Genomic DNA, 22473 nt, shown 5'->3' with positions numbered 1-22473 from the left:
TAAAAATTTATTAAACAGATAAAAATATTTAAATATTTAATTAAGATTTAATTTTTTAAGTTTTGATTTTTTTAATAGCAATATGAATTGTTTTAAGACAAAATCATAATTTAATATTATTTAAAAATATATTGTAACATTCAATGCTGCAAAATACTTTATAAAACTCAAATTACAAAAATTTTACAACTCAAATTTAGAATTCCTTCATTTCTACCAGATTAACTTAAAATATGTAAAACTTCAGATATAAACTCAACTTTGGTAGATTTATAATTCCATCATTTCTACCAAATTAACTTAAAAATATAAGGGTGAAACATCATATTTAAATTACAACTTTGGGAGATTTGTGCATGCAATAGTTTTAACTCCTCAAAGCATATCGATGAACGGAGGCTGCAGTTACCTCTATGAGTGGATGTACGGCTTAGCTTTCCTTCCACCTAAGGTCGTTAATATCTCCGAATATCCCACAATATGCTTCCAAGAACTCGGAGATGTGTATTTAATAAAGGAAGGTAAATCAGAGAATGGAGGTCCGGCTGACCCTGCCTGAGATAACTCATCTTTTGTAGAATTGTGCGTGACTGACTTTTAGTTGACTATTTAGATGCTCTCTTCTGAAGAGGGTGATACAATGAAAGTAGAACACAATAAAATATTCTGAAGAGGCGAGGCGTGATATGATGAAAATAAAACGCGATAAAATTTCCAGATGCTCTGTTCTGAAGAGGCGTGTTATGACGAAACTAAAACACCGAAGGGCTAATGAATTACGAAGGGGATCTCTCTTTGTGTTTGTGTTTATTTTGGATGGCTAAACTTCGTTTTGCCCCTCGAAATATCGCCTTGTAGTGCTGTAGATTAACTGTAAAGGCCAAAGGTTTTATTGTTATATTTGTAACTCCGAGATTCTACATGTTCTCCTCCTTATCTCTTCAAACTGCCATTAGAATGGCAAGAATACCCATTTTAATTGAAGCAGGTCTGTGGCTAGCCATGGCCGATTTTATCATTGCCGGCATCATTCTACTACTAGTAATTTACTATGCGAAACACTTATTATCCCATAAGCATGTGTCCATGCCTCCAGCGCCTCTGGCCTGGCCAATCATTGGGCACATCCATCTTTTGGACGCGAATCGACCACTTCATCGGTCGTTGTACGATCTGGCTCAGCAGTATGGCCGCATCATTCTCCTCCAGCTCGGCTTTTCCAGGCTCTTGGTGGTAACGTCATCGGAGTTAGCCAGGGAATGCCTCACTGCCCACGACTTGAACTTCGCCTCCAGGCCACGTTTTTCGGTAACTGAGAATTTGGGCTACGATTGTACGATGTTCGGTCTCGATCCATATGACCGCCGGTGTAAAAAGCTCCGTGGGATCTCCACTCGCAGCTTTTATCGCCTTCCAAGGTGGAGTCGTCTCAACACATTCGCAGGGAGGAGGTGTCCAAGTTGGTGCGTGGCCTCTTCCAGATGGGAATTAAAGACGAGGCATCCAGCGCTGTTGTGCACGTTATATCGATGATGTTTGATCTTATGTATGATATTATTGTCAGATGAATGTTACATGACAAAAGCTCATGGGCAAAGCAGAAGACGTGGAAGAGTTGAAGGAAATGATCCACACCCATTTCCAACTACTGGGAGCATTTAATGTGGGGCATTTTATTCCCTTCCTCAAATGGCTGGATCTCCAGGGCTGCGAGAGGGCAATGAAGAAATATAGCAGGTGAAGGGATGAGACTCTGCAGAGAGTGATAGAAAGTACCGTCTTTGTATGAAGAAGGAGACTGATGAGAGTCTGGTAGATGTGCTTCTACATTTAGCGGATAATGCCCTAGATTTCTGCAGCGACGATACCACCGTCAAGAGTACCATGATGGCAATTGCGTCATTAAGGCAATTTTATCTAGTCCTCTCATGAATTTTTTCCTTGTGTCAAATTGGGAATGTTTTTGGGAAGAATGTAAGTAAGATGTCTCTTATTTTGCAGGGCATGTTACTCGGAGCAGTGGATACAACAGCCAACACAACGGAATGGGCAATTTCATTGCTGCTGCAACGCCCGGAGGTGCTGAATAGAGCACAGGAAGAGTTGGACATCGTAGTTGGAAGAGAGCGCGTGTTACAGGAGTCGGATCTCCCCAACTTGAAATATTTGGAGGCGATCGTCAAAGAGACTCTTCGTCTTTATCCCGTAGCGCCTCTGCTTCTTCCTCACGTGTCGAAGGAGGCGTGCACAGTTGGATGGTATCACACATCTTTTTGTGAACGTGTGGGCTATTCATAGAGACCCAACTGAATAGGAACGGCCCTTGGAATTCGAGCCGGAAAGGTTTATGAATTCTTGTAGCCGAGACGTGAGCGGGCATGATTTCAAATATATGCCGTTTGGGTATGGGAGGAGAGCCTGCCCGGGCGTGTTTATAGCCATGCGCATGCTCAAGTTCACTATCGGGAAACTGTTGCACAGTTTCTACTGGAGCATTCCACCGGGAGTTGAAGGAATAGATACGAGTGTAGGGTGTGCCCTTATGCTATCCAAAGAGCCTACATTGAAGGCCGCAATTAAGCCATGCCTCCCTCATCTAACTCTATTGAGTTACAAGCTCCGCAAAGTATTTATTACAATAGTCTTGATGTGATGCAGACGTTCTTGTAAGTTTTATAAAAAAAATCAGAGGAAAAGATTGCTATATTTTTTATATTACATGGTTTTCTTTTCTGTCTCTTCAATCCTTTTTGACAGCAAAGCTAGTTCTCAGTGAGAGATCTAATGTTTGCTGCAGAGTGCTTCCTACAGTCAGACTGTCTACATTTAGGATGTAATATTACCTATGCCAAAAATAATTAATACATATGCCTGCATGTCATCCTTTCGCTGTTGTTATTATTTTAACGGGAATAATGATACATGCGTTATGATATGTCATGCCTTTAGGAATAACTAATGCTACCGGCAATGATCATGACTCGAAGAGGAATAGAACTTACCTCAGTCCTTTGCTATTCCCTTTTTCAAAGTAAATCTGCGGTCTCATTTTGTTCCCTGTGGTTTTGTTCCTTGTATATGTGGTCAAAACTTACTTGTTGGAAGGTATTTACCAGAGTTCTAATGTGCTTCATCCAGTTAGTTAAAATGGGTGGTATGAAATTATTGTATCCCTTCACCCATTCTATGATGCCCTTAGCATCGCCATATATTTGAATCTGCTCTATACCTAGTCATTTAGTTACATGTGCACTTAGCATGGCCATATATTTGAATGTGCTTTATACCTAGACATTTAGTCACAATGAGCAATGACCTAAGCTTTACTATTAGTGCCCTTTCCTCCTTCCCACCAGAAGTGGAAGAATTTTCCTGGTTCAATAAATATGGTTGCACCACATCCACACTCTCTCCTAGAACATGCTCCGTCAAAAAAACCCACAGGGTATACTTTCCACGTGTCTCTCATTTTGCATTTTTTGTAATAGTTTCTCTCCTTCATCGGTCCTATTTCATTGTAAAAAGCCACTCTCTTTATGACATCCTCCCGGATCACTAGTCCTTACTGTTCAAATGCAATTGGGTTGCAGCTATGCTATATGGACCATAAGATATACAAAGGTAGAGCTCTGTATCTGAGGTATTTTTTGATCGATGACTGTAGGCAAGCATATAGTGTCTGAAAATGTCCCATAGGTGCAATGTTGTAATTTTCCAAGACCCCATCCCATAGTGCCATCGCATATGGACAGTGGAGAAACAAATGTGTTATGTCTTTTGTTCCCCTCATGCATAGGAGACATATGCCAAGCCCAGAATATCCTCGTCGTTGAAGGTTTTTCCATGTCAGTATATGGTCATGAATAGACAACCAACTAAAGCATTTGATTTTATTAGGAAGATCCCACTTCCATATGACCTAAAAATATTTAGGAAAATAAAGATCCCCGTGTTTTACTATTAGATGACCCTTTTTTAGAATGCCACCCCATGACATGTGATCCTCTTGTTCACTAAGAGTGATACCTGCATTTCGAAGATTTGTAATATAATTTTCCCATTCACCTGCATATATGGCTAGCAGCTCTAAATCCCCTACCTTATACCATGCCTGCTAATCCATATAATAGGGTCTTCATTGAAAAATTTGATTAAGAAAATAAATCTCTTTTCCATGGATGTGATTAAGAATATGGGAAGATAAAGAGTGATTTCCAATCATACCATTTATAGCATCTAGGCCTATCTTGATCTTGGATCCATCATTGACTTCCCAGCGTACATGTCCCATAAGGTATTGTAAGACTTGTAGCATACTTCTATAAATATAAATGTATGATGCCTTTGATTTTTTTCTGGCCCCATTGTTTACCCATGTGGTGAAAGATTGTCCAAACATGTATTTATCCTTAATGATATTTAACTATAGGTCAGATTCAGATATAACCCTCCACATATTTTTTATGACTAAAACCATATTAAAAATAAAAAGATATAAATCCCAACATATTTTTTTATGACTAAAACCATATTGAAAGTAAAAAAATATAGATCCCCATCCTCCTTCCTCAATTGCTCTAGCAATTTCTGATCACCACACCAAATAAATATTACCTTGAAAATAAGTGCATAATAGATTGTATCCTTTTAATAATTTCATAAAACAATAAAAATTGATGCATCCAATATATAAATGTATTCTAAAACACCAATTTTAACATTACCATTCTTCCTCACATTTTCAGCCACTTATGTTTCGAGTAGTACAATTTCTTTTGGAACTTCTCTATCAACCATTCCCAATCCTTATTGGTAGTAGACACTGTGGGTTAGCTTATCTTCTCACATACCGTGGGGATGGGACCCTTATCTTGGACCACCATGTATGTATTTTCCTCGATGATTGGTGATGTTTTGGAGTGTTGAGTTTTGTGTCAACGAACGTACCTCTCAAAGTGAGAACCACTTGTATGTTTTTTATTAGACCAAAATAAAATCATTTTCCATAAAGTTTTTTCACACCTTAATAAAATTAATAATTAAAAACTCAATTATAAAATTAATAAATAAGAATCATAATAATTAATAAATTATAAATTAATTTTAAATAATAATAATATATAAGTGAAATATATATGTAAAAAAATATATAATAAGGTTTACAAATATTTTATTATATTTTTGAATAAATTTTATTTCAATATTATAAGTAATGTTATGGATTATCAATATCATATGCTCAAAAAAGTAGTAGTTTATTTAGTATGACACTTGTTTATATGACATTTTATTTAATTCATCAATTTAATTGTAAAGGTAAAAAGGGCATAAGTACTAATTTGAAGTAAATATCAAAGTTTGATTTTTGTATTCTACTAAGAATATTTTAGAATATTTAGTAAAGGCTGAATCTTGACCATCCACCTAATAATCTTTTACAATTAAATTAAAATTCTAGAAGCAATATTCTAATATAGACATGCATATAGGCCTAATCAGAACAATTACATTATTAAATGTGGTTGACATATGTCGATTGATGCATTTTTCATATGTCTCTTAGTGTACAAGAGGTGGAAAATGCCACAAATCAATGTATATCAACCATATTTACTAATGTGGTTGTGCTAATAGATGGCTCGCATGCATGGGGAGGATTAGTACACCATGGTTGACTATAGTTCACTATGGCTAAATATGATAAAGTTATGATTAAGGAAAATTTATTATGCTCAAATTAGAGTTGACAATAGGCAAAGCTGCTTGTCCAAAACTAACTATAGTTGACTATGATAAATTGAGATCAACTATGGGTGACAATGGGCGTTCCAGTTTAATCATGGTTGTCTATGGTTGGGTATGTTAACGATGGTTGACAATGTTGACGATCGGTGAACATGGTTTGATCAATTTGACAAAGAGTGTCCATAGTGTTCTATTATACATATGGTTGTCCATTTTAATTGTGGATGGTCATGGTTGACCATATTTGATCACACTCACCTTGGTTGAGCATGTTTGAGCATTCTAACAATGGTTGACCACGATTTTCCATGTCGAACATGGATTCACCATGGTTTTCCCTGTTGAGCATGGGTTCACCATGGTTTTCCAAGGTTGACTATTGTCAACAAAGATGACCATGTTTGGTCATGGTTGATCATCATTGGCTATGCTTGACCATGGCTAAATTAAAGATAATAGTTGACCATGGTTGCATGGTGAGTAGCGTCAACTATATTTGACCATGCTAACTATAGTTATCTATGGGCTACCATAGTTGACGATGGTCAACGATAGTTAACCATAATAAGCCATGGTAACCATAGCTAACTATGGTTGATAATGGTTGACTATGGTCACTATGGTTGACTAAAGATAGCCATGCTTGCTCATGGTCAATTGAGGTTGATAATAGTTGAACGTGGTTGAATGTATGGTGACTATGGTTGATTAAAAACGACCATGATTGCTTATGATCTACTAAGGTATGATTTCTTACGATCTACTACAGTTGACCATGATTGACAATGATTTCCCATCACTGATTATGGTTGACCAAGATTGACATGGATGACTATGGCTAATTATGGTAAACCTTAGTCAACCATGATCAACCATACTTTGATTTTTCTTTATCACATTACAATGTTGATTTTTTGTTCGTCACATTATTCTTTGGCACACTATGATGCAAATTATCTTCTCATCAGAAGTGATGTCAATTTTTATTCATTGAATTATTATGCCAATTTAGTTCACTAAATTGTGGCATTGATATACTTTTGATACATTGTGACATTGATATTTATTTCTGAACTATGGTTGATTTGAATATTATTGACCATGGTTGTCAATGTTTAGCTATAGATGAATATGGATGACCATGTTAACCATGGATCACCATGATGACCATAAATGACTACAATTGAGTTGGTTTAACCATAATTAAATATAATTGCATTGTTCAAAGAAATTATAAAAATTATATAAAAATTAAATACTAAAAAAAACTTAAATATTAAATAAACCATAAAACATAGCAAATATAGATATTAAACCTCATTCATAAACCTTAATATTAGTATGATTACTAAATACTAGTACTAATAACTAAGAGTTGAATATGATCACATTTTTCATCAAAAATATAAAGATTATATAAAAATTCAATATTGAAAAAAACTTAAATATTAGATAAACCATAAACCATAGTAAATATAAACATTAAGCCTTATTATTATTATTATTATTATTATTATTATTATTATTAATAATAATAATAATAATAATAATTCATATTCATATTCATAATTTATTAATCGTTTTAAAAATTAAATAATCTTATGAAAACTTATTAAATATATATCTTATTAAACCTTCTTTAATAAATGTTAATATATATTATATTATTAAACTTTATTAATATTAATATTAATATTATTGCACAATTTTAAATCTTGTTTGTGGTTGAGTAGAGTTGACTATGACTGACTAAGGTTGATAAGGGTTGACTATTGTTGAATATGGTCTCGTAAGGTTGACTAAGGATGATTATAGGTCAATAAGGTTGATTGTTGTTGACTATGGTAAACATAAGGTTGAGTAAGCTTCACCATGGTTGACTATTTAAACATCGAGTATAATCATTGATTACAAAGGTTTATTATGTATGACTATGTCATCACATTGTAACATTGTTATTTGTTTTTCAAAATGTATCATTTCTTTATTTATGACATTATGATATTCATTTCAGTTTTCCATATTCTCATGTTGAATTTTTGTTTCTCACATTGTGACATAGATTTTTGTTTTTCATATTGAAATGTTGATTTTTTATCTGTCATATTGTGACATTGGGATTTTTTCATCACGCAGCGATATTGTCAATGTTTTTCTCAATGCATGCTATGTTAATTTTTTTCATCCAATTGTGATACCAATTACGTGTTAAGGAAACCTTACTCAATAATCTTTAATAATAATAATAATAATAATAATAATAATAATTTATTTTTTAATCCCTTCTAAAATTTAATGTTACATAAATTTTAAATATGATTAAATATAAATAGCAGAACATGCAGAGAAGACCAAGCATTATATATGCATTGATGAGGCTAGAGTTATCGCTAAGATTCCTCATTTTCATCACCATAAGTTTAGGGAAGCCATTGAAATTGAAAGATCTTCCAATAATATTAATAAGGATGACAGCCGGAAAATTAATAGTTGTTGGATTCCCTCCCTTTCCTCTTATTTTTTCTCCGTCATTGTTTGCACTTTCTGTCCCATTCTTGTTTGTTTTATTTAATTGTTCTTTTATCATTCCTCCTTTTTTATGTATTTTTCAACATATTTACCCCTTAATATTAGGTAGAGAGGATTACCCTTATTTATTTAATTTATTTATTAGTATTTTTTTTTCCCACATTAAAAATGTGTTATAATATTGTTTCCAAGTTGGGTCCAATGAAAAAAAATGAAGAAATATATAAATAGATAACTATATATATATATATATATATATATATATAAACAATATAAAATATTTCCCTAGTCAAATATCATCGTTTAGTTAAATAAATAAATAAATAAGTAAAAAATATATATTATTATTATTTAAACAATTTAAATTATTTCCCTTTTCCTACCCTAGTAAAACATAGTTGTTTTCTTCTAGCCATTAGGATGGCTTGTCTTACTATTTAACCTTCTACATGGATCTGTTTCTTCATCTTGTCCTGAGGATGAACCACACTGGTTGTCTCGAAATGCGTTGACCAAAATATTCAATGTGATTTCTTCCAAAAAATATTTTTATATAAATCTTATTATGGAACTTTACTAAATATGATGCGTTCTTTATAAAACCTTATTAAAACTTATTAATAAACCTTAATATTAACGTATTAATAAACCTTATCATTCAACCATTTTAAATCTTGTGAACAACAATATCAATATTATTAAATAATTTTAAATTTTTATTATGGTTTAATAAGATTGACTTTGGTCAACCATGGTTGACTGTAGTTAAATATGGTCAGCCAAGGTTGATTCTGGATGATTATGCATCAACAAGGTTGATTATTGTTGAGTAGGATACACTTATAGTTGACTAAGTTGGCTATGGTTGACTATTTCAACATTGACTATAAAAGTTAATAACTAAGTGTGATCCTGACTATGTTGTCATGTTGTAACATCATTATTTTCTTTTCAAAGAGCAACATCATTTTTTTAGTCACCACATTGCATTGTTGATTTCAATTTGTCATAACATGATGTTGCATTTTTTTGTCAAATTTCGATGTATATTTTTGTTTGTCATATTGTAGTGTTTATTTTTTTATTTGTCATATTGTAATTTTGAGTTTTGTTCAACACATTGCGACGTGAATTGATGTGAATTCTTGTTCATGACAGGTGATGCCAAGGTTTGTTGATTATATGTTGATCTTGTTTTTTATTTCATACATTGCGATGTCGATATTTATTTGTGAGATTACAATGTAAATTTACAAACCTTGCTATCTATGGTCGATTATGGTTGATTATGGGTGAACATTGTTGACCATGGTTGTTAATGCTTAACTATAGATGAATATGGTTGACCATATTAATCATGGATTATCATAATGACCATATTTTATTATCATTGAACTAGTTTCACTATAAATAAATGTGTTACAATGTTAAAAAATTGTTTTAAATATTAAATATAGGGAAAACATTAATATTAAATAAACTTTAATATTTATTAAATATAAATATTAAAATTGATTCAAACACTTTCATATTTATATAATTAATAAACCTTATAAATATGAATATTAATAATAATATTATTATTATTATTAACTTTTTATTAATACTATTTAAAATAAACTTTAAATTTTATGATGAAACTTTATAAATATGAATATTATTAACTTTTTATTAATACTATTTAAAATAAATTTTAAATCTTATTATCAAATTTTGTTAAATATAAAATTTTATTAATAAAATATTATTCAACTTTATGAATATTAATAAACTTTATTATTAAACCTTTTAAGATTTTATTAATATTAGTATTTAAATGTAGTAAATAAAATCTTATTCAAATTTATTAATAAAACTTAATGTTAGTGTTATTATACATCTTTTCAAACCTTTTTATAATAATATGAATGTGTTGTAGTCGCTACAACACTGCCCAAAATTTTGGGCATGTTTAAAATTTTCGATCCCTTGTTGCTTGCCTTGCCTCAAGCCACGAAGGGGTGCTTTAGTCATTCTTTGCCTATTCCTCCCCCAGATTATTCTTATCATACCTTGTTGATGCACTCACTCATGTAATCGTGCAGTATATATTGCATTCGTTTGCCATGCCTCATCTAACGCATCGACCCAACCCTTCCATTACAGTTTTGGAGGTGCGATGTTTTGCCAAAGACTTCATAGTTTTTCCCTATGCCTTTCAATCAATGGTGACACTGTGTGTGGGTAGACAAGACCCCAACCTGGATTTCGTTATGATTGGCCATACTAGGGTTTGGAGAGAAACCCTAAATCGGAAAATGAATATTTTCGTGCATGTTTTAACCTAATTCATATTCTTCCAGAGCTACATTCTTTGTTTAACATTATGATAAGAATCATGGAATGTCATATTAGACCTACTTTCATATTTGGTTCCCCATCCCAACCTTTGCGTTAGAGTTTGTAAGTTCGTCACCTTTACATGCATTTTTGAAGACTTGCTTGGCATTAATCTCCACCCTCCAAATGCATGCTCATAAGAAGTTCAAGGAACACGCTCTATAAGTGCATCATCACCTTGGGAAGAAAAAAATTTTATAGACAAACACAATTAATAGATCCATGATGGTTTGGAGTCGGCCTCTAAACTTGAGCGCACTTGACTGACGCATATAATTCATAGCACTTTGATTTGGATAATTCATTAACTATGCACCCGAAGTGAATTAGTTTATTTATTCATTCGTTTCTATGTTCTCACATAGAAATATCACTATGGAGGGCTAACTTGTTTTCATCCTGCCTCCTTTTCAGGAAATTGATCAAAGATGTCAGGGGTATACATTGAACTATGCAATAGTTACATTAACCAATTCCTTGACCTGACATTGCTAAGATTCTCTTAAGATGAACCTCACGTACTCTTCTAAGAAGCCAAATGGAAGAGTGAACTAGACACAAGATACACTGCTTAAGATGTGGTGACTATTTAATAGATGAAAGGGTGGATGTTTATATGGATAAATGGTTAATGCCCAATTCAAATCACCGTAACACACACTCGAAAGTATTATGGGAGGTTTGTTTGCTAAGAAGGGACTATATCCATGTGGTTAGCTACCATGAAAGACAACACACACGAGAAATGATCCATAGGGGGAATAGATGACCATGGGGATGGAGAGCGTATGTTGTTTAAGGTTTCCATTAGAGGCATACGTCAAAGGGAATGTTTTGAGCCCAACCAAGGTGTTTAGATGCCAAGTTAGAGGAGATCCTTGAGCATAGCTAAAAGGTCATGCAGTCCATATGTGCGGTGGCTATATGGTTTGTTAATGAAAACTATGGGAGAGGATCCTAAAAAAATCATTGATGTTAAAGTAAAAGACGTTGAGAACCTTTTAACCTCATTTTAAATCTGTTATGATTCAACAACCTATTGAAAATTTTGACATTGCACGCCTTGTTTACTCAATGAAATCGTAGTTAACATAACCCTCTAGGAATTTGGATCTCATGGTAGGACGATGTGTCTTGTTCATACATTGAAGTCATAGTTAACTTGATCCTTCAGGTATTTGGATCTCATGAACAACCCATATACAAATATGCACAAAAGGTATAAGGAGTAGTGATTTTTGGTATTTTACGGGATAAGGGAATGTGACCTCTTAAAGGAGAATACCACCATTTTTTTGTGCAGAGTCTGACTAATGAGCTAGACTCGGTGTTATTTGTTAAAGCCCATAAGTCACATTTTTCTTGATCAAGCTCGTAAGTCACAGAATCACATTCTAATAGTAGCTAGGGATTGTGACCCCTTATGCATTGTGACTCTGTGACCCCTGGGAAGTTGCACCCCAACCAAATTCAAGACATCGCAATCCAAGAGCAGCCAAAGGGTGTGATTTGTCATTATAGTTCAACCATGCAACCTCTCTAGCAGTTTCTAAACTACAAAATCGAAGCCCTGATCAATTGAAAAAGGCTGCTAAATCCCGCATTATTTCACTCATTTCTTTCTCCTAACCAATATATATACAATCCATGTCAGTTTGAGTGAAATATTTGCAGGTAGAAAGACATTAGCAGAAGTAAGAAAAGGGAAAAACCTAACATGCAGTATAAGGATACAATGGATGAATTCAGGATTTCAACACAACGTTAGCGACCACAAAAATATTTTGTCAAAGCTCAAAGGTCACTAATCGACAAATTAAGAGTCTCAATATGAAGTGCGACCAGAGGCACTATGATTGAGCGACCTCCAGGAGGTTGTACTTTTAGCAAATTCGTGAGATCGCATTCTTATGCCTCAGGAGAGCCACCAGGTAATGCGACTGTGCAGAAATGCGACTATGAGACCTTTCGTAAATCACAAACTACATCACTAGTAGCTACTTTGGTGGAGTGGTTCCTTGAAAAGGTTATTTTCCTGCATGGTTCCACTACATTGCTAGATCGATCAAATTGGTCAGTTGAGCGAGAAATTAATGTAAATTCGAATATGGGTGATGCTCATGACATGAAAAAGGAGATGCTTGCATTACAATATTAGAGATGAAACAATCTACTACTGCCCATCAACTTATGTAGAACACTATACCAGAGATAGGTGAAGGTTATTGTGTTTTCTATGAGTGGAGAATATGTTGCAGTGTTTTCAACCATGAGATTACAATTTTGAGAAAAGATGAAAAAATCCACAAAATAATTTTGATCATTTGCATATTTCCCGGAGTTCAAGGTTTCAATTTTGGTGATTATTAGAGTATACTTAACTTGAGTACCATTTGTTTTCTCAAATCAAATGACTTCAAATTGTCATTTGAAAGAAGAAAAGAGACTTGTTGGACTGTTTGTTTGGGAGGACAGGGAAGCACATATATTTGATAATTGTAGCATAAAAGTTATTACATCATATTACAATCAATAACGAGGACATGAGGGAAACCCACCAACTGAAAGATTCCATTAAAGGAATTACAACACAAAAGAGAACGCTACCCCTCTATGGATCTTTTAAAAGGAGCTATATTGGTGCATCCTCTTGAATGGAATATGTTTGAAACCACATTCATCACTAGGGCCCTCCAAGGCCACATGCATTGACAATACGAGGGCACAAAATTTGACCACAAAGGGTCTAGATTAATTATTTATAAACGTTATTCTTTCAAATAGATGGTTGTATTTCCATCATTACTCTTTGATTAAAATTATGGCTCACTAATGTTATTCGCTTGTGGGTGGAAGCAAGGGCACATAAGTTTGGTCTACACAAAGTGAATAGGGTTTCTCGTGGAGCTTTCATAACTAGGGTTTCCTTAGGCGAGGACCTTTTAGTAAACTCGAAGGCGCATCACTAGAAGATTAATGAATGCGAGTGAAGCATAGTTGCGAGAAAAGAAGTCAGTTTCAAGACCAAGCATCCACATCGTTGCGAGATATGTGAAACAACAATTCTAGGGTTTCCAATAACCCTCTACATCCCTCCCCTCTCTCTTTCGTCATAATGTAAATTTCACCCACCATCATATCAGCCACTATGTTGCGACTAATGTGGTCATGTAACAATCATTCTTGGCTTGAGAAAGAAGTGGAGAAGTTAAAGAGTCAGGAGGGTAGCCGAAAGGGCATGGGGGAACGTCAACAAACACAGTAGTTGAATAGTCACCTGACCTCTACAAATGTGTCCTCATGACTCATGAAGATGGACTTTATCACTTGAGTTGAGGAAAAGATAGATAGTTGATTTATGCTTGAGAGTTAGAGGCAATCAGCTCTTGGTAGCTAGTAAGAGGGATTTGCAGTGGGGCTAGGGTTTTGGCACTGGGCAACGATATGAACAACCCATGTTCCACTATTGGGTATTGACCAATTGCATGATATGTATTTGAAGTTGCAAAAATATTAATAAGATGTTTTCTCTTATCTTTGGTATTGATTCCCATGCTTATTCATGGTGGTTGTATTAGTTGTCTGGTGCCCCACCATATTTTTATTTATGCTTTCATATACACAAGATGTTATGTACAGATACATAGTGGTTGCATGTATGTTTCACTTCTGAATCTATGTTTACTTGTCCCTTGCCATGTTGGTGACTTATTGTGAACTGTTTTGCAATTGAATTCTGGCATGTTCTTGTTTATAATGTCTAATGGGGTTTTAGCTCACTAATCCTTCTCGTTCTATATTTCTTCTTATTTTTGCTAAGACTTGTTCGCACCCCTGTCTGCAATTTTTCAATCTTGGGCTGATTTTGTTTCATCGCCTGAGAATTTTATTCTAGCCCCACTCTGGAACTTTCTCATTTGATAACCGAGAGTAGAAAACATTCATGGTGGCAGCTAGGCCCACATACCGGATGGGGCTCCTATCCCAAACTGTGTGAGGTCTAATTGGGATTTCACACCAAGGAGACCCCTTTTTTGTTGGAAATACATTTCGACCCGTCAACATAATGTTATTAAATAATTCTAACTTTTAATTAAAAAACTATTATTTAACTTTCTTAATTTTTGTAAATGTGTTTTAAACTATACTAATATTATTATATATTTTATAACTTTGATTATGGTTCAATAAGATTGATTATGGTTTAATATGGATTAATATTGTCTATTAAGGTTTAGTAAGGATGAGTATGGGTCAACAAGGTTGAATATGGTTGGTTATTGTAAACATATAGTTGATTAAGGTTGACCATGGTTGACTATTTAACATTGATTAGAAAGGTTGGCTACAAAGATTAACTATGTTTAACTATGTCATCATTTTTTATTATATCAGGAAGTTTAAATAGTATCTTTAAGTTTTTTTTTTCAAAGTTTGGAACTTTGCATTATGTCAAATGAGGATCACATAAACCATTTTTTTTTTCTACTGGTCTTCATAAAGGAAAACAAGACGAGTAACATAGGTTTAGTGTCTTGATGTTGTTATTATGACCACATATCATGAGAGCATCTTGTACATAGAAACTTATAAAAATAGGTTGGATGTGCTTAAATTTGACATGCATCGATATGAGAACAAAAAAAAAACTACTAGCGTTGCAAGAAAAAAAACTAGTGAGTCATAATAGCTATTAGGTAGAATATCTAGGCATCTACATTGGCTAGCCATTATCGTCATCCAGGGAGAAGGAGATGTTGTTTGATGTCCTAGATAGAATGGTCAACATGTAGTATATATTATCAAATATTTCCCCCATCTCTGCCAATCTGATAAAATTGTCATACACAATATTCAAAATGATGATTAACCATGTGTTAGCTTCGTGCCATGATCGAAGAAGTGACATCAACACATGCAATGTGCTAACTAGAGTGGAATCCACAAAACCCTTTTGTTAGAGTTGGAATGTTATGAAGGCATGGAAAGCATCAACTCCTGGCACCCTCATTGAGAAATATTATTAAGTTATTAGTATTATCAATAAATTTATTATAATTGAACATTAATATTACTATTGATAATATCAATATTAATAATAGATTTAAATATAATCTAGCAAACATGGAATGAATATATATATATATATATATGCTATTACAAATGTAGATCACTATTGAGAGGAGGCAATGAATTAGAATTCATGATCCTTGTATAGTTTTAATTTCTCTTTGTCGGTTTACTGAAGAGAAACACACATCATCAACATCATTATATCTTAATATAAAAGAAACATAAACACAACACATAAAAACCACGATAAAAATAAATACTATCATGCACAAAGGGGCACAAGTATTTCTTGTGAAAAACCTTGAGGGGAGAAAAACCATCCATCGTTGTTGTGCTACTTTGAATCTTCTATTAATTAATAACATTCTCATACAATGTTTAGTTGGCCACTCCTAGCAATGAGCCACTACTCCATATAATAATCTACCTAGCCACCACTGCAAGGAGCCACTACCCCTATAAAAATGTAGCTGGCCACCACCAGTAGGTGGGCCACTACCCTTGTCTTTGGATCCACTACTTGTTGAAGGCAAGAACCTTCTCAAAATCTCTAGGGCCTCTTTTAAAAATATTTTGGACTGGACCCCAATCATAAAGGGAACTCTTTCTGCAATATAATATTGATGAATCAACAACAACAAATCTCCATTTAAAAGCCTCTCTCGGTCATGCAATCCTCAACAACTTCACCTCAAATATTATCACTGCTATTTGCATACAACACTGATTGGGACTTTCATAACAATCTTTGAATTATTTATGATATTTAGTGAACTACTGTAGCCACATTGCTTCTCCCTCAATTCCCCCTCAACGACACACTCTCATGATGCATCCAACCATGCTGTCCTCAAGAGAATTTCCTCACATAAGTAAATTTCTAATAAGATTAAAACAATAATTGCAAAAGAGTATATAGATCAACAACTTCATTCATACACTCTAGAAATAGTCTAGTATTTTGAAAATTTGTCCTCCATGACTCAATTTGCAACTATCTTCATTGTATGAGAGATATATTTCCACTTTAATCAACTTCTCTAGGAGAGAGAAACATTATTCAGCTTTTTGATAAAAAACAATTTGGAAAAACCATAGGAAAATAAATGGAAATATCTGGAGAGCATGCATAAATAAAAAATTTAACATACAAGATATACATATTTAATGAAGGAAAGTTTTGTATGTACTTGAGTTTCCCAAACAAGAATAGTGTATCCATCAAAATATTCATATTCCTTAATCCAATTTGGCTACCATTTGGAGCACAACTTTAGGAGTGAACCTAAGATATCATAACAAACTTGCACAAATAATTTGACACCCTGTGGACCTTCTAAACACATACATAGGACTCCGTAGAGGGCATGAAAATCATGCATACATCAGGTGACATCGATCATAACATTAACATGCCAACAAGCTCCCCCTATCACATTGATGTTAACCTGATCCTGATATTCCTTCATGAATTTGATCACAAAAGCTTAGCTAAATCCCTCTCCCCCTTTGACATAACTAGAAAGGAGTAAAACATATTGACGGTCCAAGGGGGTGTGGCTGCGACCTTCGGGAGCCCCCCCCCTCGAGTAGGGGGGTCGGGGGCAGCACCACTGAAGCTAAGAATAGATGTAAAATTGCCTTGTAAAATGTTTTAATTTCATAGTCAATCTGGGTCATTCATTAGGTGGAGATCTGATGGTCGAAGTTATGTTTAATTTAGGGTTTTTTTCCCTAGAAGGAAACCCCTAGCTATATATGAGGGAATTGTATTGCGTCTATGTGTATTTGTATTCTGAGTGAGGAAGAGAGAGGAGGTTGAGAGTGAAGAGGGAATTACAACGGATCTGTTGTAGGTTGTATCTCTTCAATTTGTTGGATAATATAAAAAGAAGGATTGTATGTTTCTCCGTGGACGTAGCTCAAACTAGGTGAACCACGTATATCTGTGTCTCTCTTGTTTTATGTGTTTTCTCTGTTTATATTTCTGCAATATTTTATGTGTTCCGTTGCTCTGTAATATATATAATTTTCTAACAAACACCATGCCTTCTCCAAGGTGAAGATTCTTCTTGTGTACATGCAATGGGTTGGAACTGTCCTCTCTACACTATGGACATTGTCCTTTTGCACAAATCAAAAGTTATTCTCCTAATCACACCAACATTTTCATGCAAATATCTCATCCATATTGATTTCCACTAACATACACTACTCCCTATACCTCCTTGACTCATGAAAGAAGCGACATTAATCAAATCAAGGACTCCACTAAACATCATGACCATAAAATAAACAATGGGATATATGGCTAAAATATGAAAGAAATGTTAATGATGCCAACATTCATCCACTAACATAGATGAAAGAGATATGCAATCAAATTCCCTTAGACACAAGCTAGGTATGATCAACAACACACTAAAGCAGGAATACACTTGTGCTTTAGCAGAAACAACAAAATTTGATCAACTCTACCTTTCTCGCCAAAAACATAACATCAACCATATACACATTCTCTATATCTCATATCAACAACTCCACATTGTACTTTACCAACACAACCATTACATCATTCATACTGTTATCTTCTACAAAAATAGGAATTGATGTAGTAGACACCTCCGTGGCTTGTACAATGACTTTTACAATTGCCATTTCCTCCTTGCCACATGGAAGACACTCAACACATACATGGCAAAATGATTTGACAATAATTACAGGGATAATGCATGAGATACAAGGCTTAAACAATAAGATATATGGTTGTATCCCAACTCCATAAGCCCACAAGGTACACTCCCAACTATAACATACTCCCCCTAAGGGGTTGAACTATATATTTCCGTAAAACTGATACTAATTAATCATCTGATGAAATCCAATCGCTTCTCTAGGATGAGCATGTAAAATAATGATCTCAACTACCAAGCATGTCTCGAGCAAACACTACACTTCCTTTCATGTTGTTCGTGCTCCTCCTAACCATGTAAGGACATTTGTAAATGATTCCTCACATTGTTGTTCATTAAAAATCGTCGATACCATTGCCTCCTTGATAAATTTAAGAGGCCGTACACTATCCAGTGAACCAAATACCAAATGATATAGAGGGATTTATCATTATTACAAGCGATGGGCCTCCAAACATCAATACAAGCATGTACAAAGGGACACATGTATTTATGGTGGAAACCCTCAAGGGGAGAAAAACCACCTATCATTGTTGTGCTACTTGAAATATTCTATTAGTCAATAATATTCTCATACAATGTCTAGCTACCCACTACCAACAAGCAACCACAACCCCTATAACAATTTAGTTAGCCACCACCTACAAGGATCTATTACCCTACAAACATTTAGCTAGAAACCGCCAACAAGGATCCCCTGCCTATCTCTCGCCAAGCCACCACTTGTGAGAGGCCACAACCTCCTAAAACTCTCCAAAACCTTTTTTCAAAATATTTTAGAATGGACCCCAATGATCAAAGAAACTCTCCCTGTAGAAAAATATCTATAGTTAAACACCAAAAAATCTCCATTGCAATCCCTCTCTAGATCATAAAAACCTCTACAGCTTCACCTCAACTCTAACAAATTATATGTGCATACAACATTGATTAGTACGTATATAATAATCTTTGACTTATTTATGATATTTAGTGAACTTATACTACCATATTACTTATATCTCAATTCCCCCTCAATGAAACACTCTCAAAATAGATCCAGTTAACCTCTCGTCAAGAAAATTTCCTCACATAAATAAATTTTCCAATAAGATTAAAACAATAATTGCAAAAGTCTACAGAGCTCAACAACTTTGTTCATACACTCTAGAACTAGTCTAGTATTTTGAACATTTCTCCTCCATTACTTGATATGCCATTATCTTCATTGAATGAGAGAGACATTTCCACTTTAATAAACTTCTAGAAGAGAGACAAACCTTCTGAATGTTTTCTATTAAAAACAACAGGAAAAAACCATAGGAAAAATCAATTGAAATAGTTAGAGAGTGTGCATAAGTAGAAATTTTCAGCTACACGATGTATACATTTAATGAAGGAAAGTTGTGTATGTACTCGAACTTCCCACCCAAGAGTATGGTACGAATCAAAATATTCAAACTATAATTTGGCCACCATTTGGAGCTCAACTTCAAGAGTGAGCCTGAGACATCATGACAACCTTCTAAATGTATACATAGGACTTAGTATAAGGAATACATGTCATGCATACATCAAGTGAAATCAATCACAACATTAAAATTCAAATAAGCTCCCCTTTGACATTTATGTCAACCCGATCCTGATCTTCTTTCCTGAATCTGATCGTTAAAGCTTAGTTGAATCTCTCTCCCCCTTTGACATCAATACCAAGGGGTAAAAAATATCACTACATCAGTCATACTCTTCTCTTCTATAGAAATAGGAAATTTTAATGGCCCTGGTTAAAAATTCATGTAAAAATATATAAGACCATCGTCATGGGACACATATTCCAAGTTGAATGGTGGGTAGAAAAATCCTAGTGGGTGTTCATTCAGTTTATTATGGCTAAGGAAATGGAAAAGGCTTTGAAAAGGAAAATGGAATTTTGGCACATTTATTTATGAAAATAAAAGAAATTAGGAAAAAAGGAAGGGGAAGTGTCACAAGTTCCATGTGAGGAGAAAATTGAAGGAAAGTAATGGAAAATGAAGAAATTAGAGACCTCATTGATAAAAAGGCTTCTAGGGATGAGTTGGAAATCGTTTGATAGGTTTTAGTGGAGCTCTCCTTTATTCTCTCTCTTTCTCATACTCTTGGACACTTAGAGTTTTCTTGTAGCACTATTGCAGAGTGTGGCATACTTGGACTCTTGGAGCAAGAAGGGAAAGGAAGATCAGGAAAGTGCAAGAGGGCATAGGGATCAACATCTACAATGAGTTTTTCTTGCAGGTTACCGAGTTACATATATGTTTTCCTCACTAGCTTTTTCATGCATGACATATGCATGGGGTTTATTGGTAATGATTTGCCACTGTCATGTAGTATTTCCTAGATTGACAGTGGATTTTCCTAGCCTTGGCATTTGTTGGATAGCCATGATGTTGTGGGTTCATTTTTTTTTCTTTCTGGTTGGTTATTGTTATAGACATTTTTGTGCCTTACAGCTCTAAGCATGAAATGTCCATAAACCAAGGGATCCTAAGTCCCTAAAAGTGTTGTTCCGGCCCCTAAAGGAACAAGGTCAACAAATTACAGCTTCTCCCAAAAGTTCTCCACCAGAAACAACTCAGAATCAGTCAAATCAGGATCATTTCAGCTGCTCCACTAGCTAGCTGCGTTGCATAGCACCCAAGTACACTAGCTAGGTGCATTACAACGCACCTAAATGCACTATCAAGGTGCGTTGAGCGAGAAATGACAAATGGTAGTGTCATTCCGCGAGGTGGACAGGCAATGGAAGCTTCCAGAATCTTCCCCAATGACACTTGCCTTACTAAGTTCGACCAAGGATGAGTAAGAGGCTCTCAGTCTCCAAGCGGAAGCAAGAACTGACAAAGAGAAGCCACTAGTCAAATCATAAGCTAACTCATCCTCTTTGCATACATCTATATATGGATCCCTCATCCCAGAGATCCAGAGGCTGGAATTTTGTACATTGCAGAGAATTGTTGTTGGTTTTGAGATAGATATTAGAGTATTGGGTGGTTTATGCTTTGTTGGAGGTGAAGAGGGGACTTCTATGCTGGGAGGTTGATGCTGGATCAGGAATCATTGGTTGTAATTCCTCCTGGACCTTCTTGTTATATCAATAAAACTATTTGAGTTTCTCCTACATGCTTGTGTATCAATGATGTTTGTTATATTTGCATGTTTAGCTTAAATCTGATCCTAAGCTATTTATGAATATAAATCCATGTCTTTGTGTAGTTTTCTTCTTTTGTGATCTTACAGGAACTTGGTGAAGCTGGGCAAGTAAGGGAGCAGGTAGCTGGAAGCTGTCAAGGAGAAGAGAGATTGGATCTAAGGACTAGCGCAAGACACAGGTTGGTTCATCCTATTCCTCTTCGTTTATAGTTCATAAAGAAGAATACAAAAGTAGTTTTCTCTGTTTGTTTCTAAGGTACTGTCGCACCTTAGTGGGATAGGGTCGTTCTGAATAGACACTTTTCCGTTAACAAAATGGCGACTCCACTGGGGATCTTGTCTAGTTAGTTTGTTTCTATTTCTCTTATTGTTTGTTTCATAAACACAGAAGTAGCAATCGAACTACATTTGCCATTATCAAATGCAAAGTAGACATCTGCTACTTCAATCCATTCACTGGATTTGTTTATGATTTGAACAGCTGATTCACAAATGATCTGATTGCCCTTTCTGATAGCTCTTAGACCTCCTTTAAATCCACCCTTTGATTGTGCATTACTGATTGCTTTTACTTGGCCAAAAAACCATAGATTAAACTACAAACCGTGACCCAGAACCCGGATAGAATTCTCGTTTCTGCCCCAGCGTAGGCTCTCTGCATTTCAACGCAGTTCTCGAGAGGGCTACCTGCGCTGTAATCCAGTTTCTCTGTGTAACAGGTGCGCTGATCAGCCTAGCCTGTGCAGCTAAGGTTCTTTGCTTCATTTTTTCAGTTTTGTCTCTAATTTTGCAGCGTGTGATCAGTGTGTGTCTGTTTAAAAACCCCTTTTATTTGCCCTAATTCTGCCTCCTTTGTACAAAAAGACTGTAGATGTTCTTTGTGTGT

General features: G+C 34.8%; 1 pseudogene; it reads left to right on the top strand.

The window, feature by feature from the left end:
* The first annotated feature begins 957 nt into the window (after positions 1–957).
* LOC149229207 (xanthotoxin 5-hydroxylase CYP82C4-like) overlaps positions 958–22473 on the top strand; it is a 147313-nt pseudogene continuing 125797 nt past the window's right edge.

Source organism: Pinus tabuliformis, chromosome J (genome assembly GCF_031772625.1).
Source record: "Pinus tabuliformis cultivar Carrire ecotype Pingquan chromosome J, CPIR1, whole genome shotgun sequence".
In the NCBI taxonomy this organism is placed as follows: Eukaryota; Viridiplantae; Streptophyta; class Pinopsida; order Pinales; family Pinaceae; genus Pinus; species Pinus tabuliformis.
The sequence above is the reverse complement of the archived record's forward strand: the minus strand, read 5'-3'. Positions and strand labels throughout refer to the sequence as shown.